The following is a 6,649-nucleotide window of genomic DNA, read 5'->3' on the forward strand; positions in this document are numbered from 1 at the left end:
GACGAAAACATTCCAACAACGAATTACACCCAGGGCGGAAAATTTCCAACAGTGAACTAAACGCAGGACGAAAACATTCAGGCAGCAAATCCCCTAGTAGATCGCCGAATATATCACCGAATAGATCAAATAAATCTAGGAAAGTATCCAGCGTCTCCAAAAAGCTTAGTGACGCTATTGATTTAGATGATACCAGTCGTAAATCAAGATATGTAGCAAAAGTGTCAATTACAAATTCAGAAGTCAATCCTGAACGATCACCAGTAAACAATAAAATGGCAAAAAATCACTGGAAACGAGGTATGACTATCATTAAAGAACGCAAAGCGAATGTTGAAAATGATAAAGAAATGAAAGATATTGCATGAAAGGGTTTGGGAAGTTTGAACAGAATTTTAGCTAATTTATTGTTGGTTAGAATTTGATGAGTTTTATTGCCGACTTGATCCGTCTTTCCGGTGAATTCACATGAAGTGAACCCGGGGGAGGGGGGCACTCGATGTGAAAACGACCATACGTTCGGCCCAAAATTTGGCTTCTAAAATGGGACCCTTACAGTGCAGTGAATTTCCATGAAAAATCATACCCTTACAGTGCACTTTTTTAAAATTTCTCGCAATTGAATTGGCCTTTTATCACAATTTCCTACCCTTACAGTGCAGTTCAGTGCAGTTTTGTAATTTCCTACCCTTACAGTGCACAAGCTGAACTATGAAAAACCTATCCTTAAGGGCCGAACGTCTGGTAGGTCATTTACCTTGAGTGCACCCCCCCCCCCGGGGAAGTGAACCATAAACACTTACATACCATTCAAAGGTGGAACAAAAATTAGAATAAAAAAATCTAAGGGGATCCTGAAAAATTAAAAACGGTCAACATAGGTCGTAAGTTTTTTTTCTTCTGGAATAGTCCATTACCAGACATCACTTCACCATCATCAAGATCAGACAATTGCATCTACCATTAACTAGAACTAATGATAAAACCTAGTTCATTATGATTTATAAATTATACGGATTCCATTGGAACTAATTTTCGCGGTCGAGAAAAAAGATCGGAAAAATTGTATTTCGCGGGTTTTAATTTTCGTGGTTTTGCTTTTTTTGGTCAAATTTCTTTTTCATTTTCCTAGGGATTTTGCTGGTTAAAATTTTCGCAGTTTTGCCAAAAAGCCGCGAAAAAAACGCTAAATTAATTCCCACAAAAATTAGTTCCAATAAAGTAATGCTATACATTTGATTATTTAAGTTTATGTATTAAAGGTTAAGCGATGATTTAAGAGGGCTCTACAAGGTGAAGGTGATACAATTTTCAGAAAAAAATATACACAATTTGCTTCACAGTACTTTCAGTTTCATGTTTAAAACAATGTGTTTGTGTTTATTTAAGTTTATTAATTTACAATTTTTATAAATTAGAAATATTTTAACGATTAATACAATTCATTGAAAACGTCAAATACTATCTATACAACTCGATATACAATGTCTTAGACGATTTTGACAAGGTACCAATACTTCTTAAATTCCGGAGGGGGTCCAACTGTGTATTTCACTGATCAGTATCAATCCTCATAAGAAAGAGACTGTTCTTTTTGGACCTACCTCTGGCGGGTACCCCGGCGGAGGTCCTATAAAACCCATGTCCGTTCGTTCGTTCGTCTGTTACCAGCTTTTCTCAGGATTGGCTCATTAGTTTTTTCTGATTTTTTGCACAAAAATGCAGAATGGCAATGCCAAAAATGTGACGGAGCCCGATTTTTGAGAAAAAATTTATTTGGGCAAATTTGGGCCAAAAACTACCTAAAAATAGGGTTTTTTAGACTTTGTGCAAAATCCTGTCATTACTTTTTTCTGATCTTTTGTACAAAGATGGAGGGCAAGATTCTCTAAAGAATGGCTGAAGTGATTTTTCCCGGAAAATTCTTACTCGCCTTAAAAAACGTATTTTCGTATTTTGGTGAAATTCCCTTTAACCAAATAAGAAAATATAGCTTTTCTCGACGTTGACTTATTATTCTTTTCTGATATTTTGCACAATGATGCAAAATAGCAATGCCTAAAATGTGGGTAAATTTGGGCCAAAAAACTGCCTAAAAATAGGGTTTTTGGGACTGCAATATTGCTTCATTGGTTTTCTCTGATTTTTGGCAGAAAGATAGAGGGCAAGGTTCTATAAAAGATGGCTAAAGTGATTTTTCCCGGAAAATGTTTGTTCGCCGTAAAATACAGACTTTTGTATTTGGGGAAATTCCCTTTTACCATTTGCAAGGAAATTAAGCTTTCTCGGGATCAGCGGATTAGTTTTTTCTGATTTTTGGCACAAAAATGCAGAATGGCAATGCCCAAAATGTTTTTCAAAAAAACAAATTTTTTCGGCCGAAAATGCCAGAAATATGCCGGAAAAACTGTTTTTTTTTGCATTTTCTCAAGATTTTATCAATAGTTTTTTCTGATTATTTGCTCAAAGATGCGTATTGACAACTGCCAAAACATGGCCGAGTCCGATTTTTGAGAAATTTTTTTTTCCAGTTGAAAAAGCTGGAAATCACCGTTTTTGTATTTCTATGTTTTTCACACAAAAAACATTATTTATAACCATCAAGCATGATTCAATTGTCAATAAAACTGATTTTTGCGACCAGAACTTTCTATTTATTTTTTCCCTACCACCCTTCCATCCCCCTATCAACAATCAATGATGAATTTATTGCGTTATGCATTTTCGCTAAACGCTTTATTTTCTGACTGATTTTTTTCATTTTTCTCCTGGCATTGCTATCTAACTTTCATCATCAGGTAGGTCCATTCAGCATCTAGTTTGTTATAACAGTAATCATCTTTGCTCAGCAGATCATTGCCAGAAAACAAATTTTTGCCTCTAGTCATTTCAGCAAATTTAAATTTTGATCTGTAAATACTAATTTAAAAAAATGACTCAATTTAAAGGGTATAGTTAAAACGGCATAAAATAATCAACACCCGGGGGGGGGGGTACTAAGGCAAGTGAAGGGTACGGGTATGTGCCGCACTTAAGGGTGCCTTTTTTGGAACCTTAAAGTCCATGTAAGGGTTGAAAAAAAACAAAAAATTAAATTTCAGTCCCACTAAGTGTCGGAAGAATAGGTAAATTTCAACTTTTTGCTCCTTGAAAAATAAAAATTTAGTCAAATTAGTCCACATAAGGGTTGTAACAATTGAAAAATTTCCCTATTCTTTCTCCATTTTAGTCCCGCTAAAGGGTCCGAGGGTCGGAAGTCGGGCGACACATACCCGTCAGCCTGCAACCCTAGTACCCCCGGGGGATCAACAACAGCCTAAATAGACCTATAACTTTGATACGGAAGATCAGTGCACAGATTTGAATCATTAGCAACCTTCAAATATTCTTTCTAAAAAGTTTCATGTCATGAATTTTGAACCTTCACTTATTTAATATTTTTCATCTTAATTCTTTCTTATTCATTTTTCAACTTTATAAAAATCTTCAATCATTTATATAATTCTCTTCGAAAATATCTTTCCAATGTTGTATAACTTTTTAACATAACATGAATATGGTGTGACGCACTTTTGAGACAGACTTTAGTATCCCTAAATTAAAGCAGAGTGACAAATTTATATCCAAAGGCAATCAGCAAGGAAGCCAAGTTGTAGCGTGCATGACTCCTGCGATTGTGCCAAAGTCGGCGGTACGAGCTCCCACGAAAATCAACCATTGTAGGGAGGACACCTCTCGTGTCACTTAACTCCATTTTTGGGATTAAATTTGAAAGGAAAAATGGGTGTTGGGTATGTACGAGCCATAAGGGTCTCTTGTTTATACTCTTGAAAGTCTCTAAAATGGTCAAATTGCGTCTCTGAAAGGGTCAACATATATACTGATGAAATATCAAAATTTGACTCCCTTATAGGGTCATAAATTCTTGTAATTTGGACTAAAGCTTGAAAATTTTGTTTAAAAATCTTGGTAAATATAGAAATAGGCATTCGTAGGATCGTGAAAACGTCAAATAAAAAGGCAAGATTTTCGAAATTTAGTCCCTCCAATAATCAAAATCATAATATTTGAGAAAAAAGGCAAATTTCCACGAAATCTTACAACCACAAACGATTTGGAAGCGCTCTAAATTAGGTTGGACGGGTAGAGTTTTAACTCTCAGTTTCAACGCTAGACTTTGGACCTTAGGATCTGAGGAACTAAAAGTCCAAAAATGGTCCAATAGAGCTCAGAATATAGCCTGAAATATTCGAACAAATATATCAATCTTCCCAAAACCGACTTTTTTGCCCGAACTTTAAATTGCTGAAAACGAGGAATTAACCAAAATTCCAAATATATTTTGACCGAGATTGAAGTTCGATTTTTTAACACTGGCTTGGACATTTCCATCGCCTTGAAAACCTAGTAGGAGGAGGGTGTTTATAACAGAGAGCATTCCTATTCTTTTGCTTTTACCCTTCCTCTGAGTTAAATAATTTTGTATTTGATATGTATTTTTATTTAACAGTAGGAGAATAAAAATTAGGATCAGCCAGGGATCAATTGGATTAAAATCATTGATAAAGATTGATAAGAAAGCACATACGTTAATATCGCCATGGTAACAAAATTTGATAGAAATGAGGCATTATTTACTATCGATACATCATTAGAACAACAGTTTTTTAGAAAGCTTTAGTATTGGTATTGGTGGAAGCATCTTTTACCTGACTTGGAAATTGTGATCAGTCACGATATTTGACATAAAAGTAACTTAAAAATTGCAAATACAATTGATGCTCAATTATTCGATTTTCAAGAGGAATTTGATTTTCATCAAATATAGGAACCTATCGAATAGTAAAGCATCGTTTATGAGAGTTTCTTTTCAACGGTGACTTTAAATATTATCAAATAACGGAGCGTATGGAATAGTATGATGTAGAATTAAAGAGCTTCATCTGTAAATAGTTTATAGCTTATTTCAGAGTTATGTAATGTTAAAGATGGATGGCTTTAAGAGCTATGGTTGTTTCTCATTTGTCATTAGTAAGTTCGGAAAACTTTTATCACGTTCGAAACATGAGAAGAGAGATGGAAATAGATCTAACAAAAGAATCAAAATTGTTGAACCGAAATTACCAACAAGCAACACTGGTAAACCAAAGACATTGCAATCCTCTAAAGTGACCGCCCCCGCCTCCCGAACACGCCAGGAAAATTCACGTAAAGTTTCAACAACTTCATCCCGAGGAACAAGCCCGCCACCGAAAAATCAACGAAGAAAAATATCATCATCTTATACGAGAAAATTAAGCGATGCAATCGATTTAGATGATACGAGTCGAGGAAATAGATACATCGCAACCACTAAAGCCTCCACGACAGTCGATAAAACCTCGAAGGATTCGAATGTCAATCGACAACGTTGGAAACGAGGAATGGATCTGATCAACGAAAAAAAACATGAGATAGGTACAACGAAATAGTTTTGCTGACATTTATTATCTATGGTTGACTTAAAGCAAATGGACTTCAGGTGTATTTAGTAATTTTTTTATGTACAAATTATTAGTATAAATTTCATTTCCTTCTATAGAGTACCATATCAAAAATACATAATATTAGGGAGCGTCTCCAAATATTGTTTCAATTTTTTCGTTTCAAATTGTTTCATGAAACGAATTAAAACGAAGCTCAAACGAAGCTCAAACGAAATGCATAATTAGTTCTAATTTAGAGATAATTATCTAATATTATCTCTAAGTTTTTTCTATTTCGTTTCATTTCGTTTGGAGAAATTTCTCACTTAAAACTTTGTGAAACGGATAGGACAAAGAGTTCATGTTTAATTTCACAAAAGCATATACTTTATTTTCAACAGAAAGATTTGGTTGAAGATCAATCCAAATTAGTCTGCTTTCGTATTTTATGATGTAGACTTTTCTGAAATATGTTTTTCTTATTGTTCGGGGCTATCTTAACAGGGATATAATTAGTGCAACAATTTTAACAGGTCATGACGGTGTTACCGACTCAATTTGTAATTAATTACCAAATCAGGTGTAATTAACTACAGTATTCCCGTATGAATTATATTGAAGTAATTTGCAGAGTGTTTCGGGTTGTTATGTCGGAAAGTATGATCTTCTTGATCCTCCTTTCTCAGCCTTCTATCATAACCAGGTTTAAAAGAATTCTTAAATCGAGGCCAAAAGATATTAGAAAACTTGTTAAGCTTGAAAGCAAGAAACTTCAGAAACTGAATCCCTTTAAACATCGAAAAAAATATTACACATTTTGAGGAAGTAAGAACTATCTATTGTTGCAGTAACAAAATCAGGCTATTGCTAAAAGTTCTAAAAAGCTTTGGATGACATGGAAATTATATGAAGTTCAGAGAAAAATTTTATTTCGTTTACCATTCGTTTCAAAATATTCTCTTTTTTTCAGTTCAATTATCTTGTTTTCTTAAGTAATTAAAATTAATCAGACATCATTATCTGAAACGAAGTCGAAACGAAGTCGAAACGAAACATAAACGAAGCATTCGTTTCATTTTCGTTTAAAAATGAAACAATATTTGGAGACGCTCCCTTATAAAACGTCTTTTTCCTGAAGTGGTGCACGTCTTTCAATGTTACCTTATCGGCCCTTTTTACGCCGG

Source organism: Clytia hemisphaerica, unplaced genomic scaffold, assembly GCF_902728285.1.
Source record: "Clytia hemisphaerica strain Z4C2 unplaced genomic scaffold, Clytia hemisphaerica genome assembly, whole genome shotgun sequence".
Lineage (NCBI taxonomy): Eukaryota > Metazoa > Cnidaria > Hydrozoa > Leptothecata > Clytiidae > Clytia > Clytia hemisphaerica.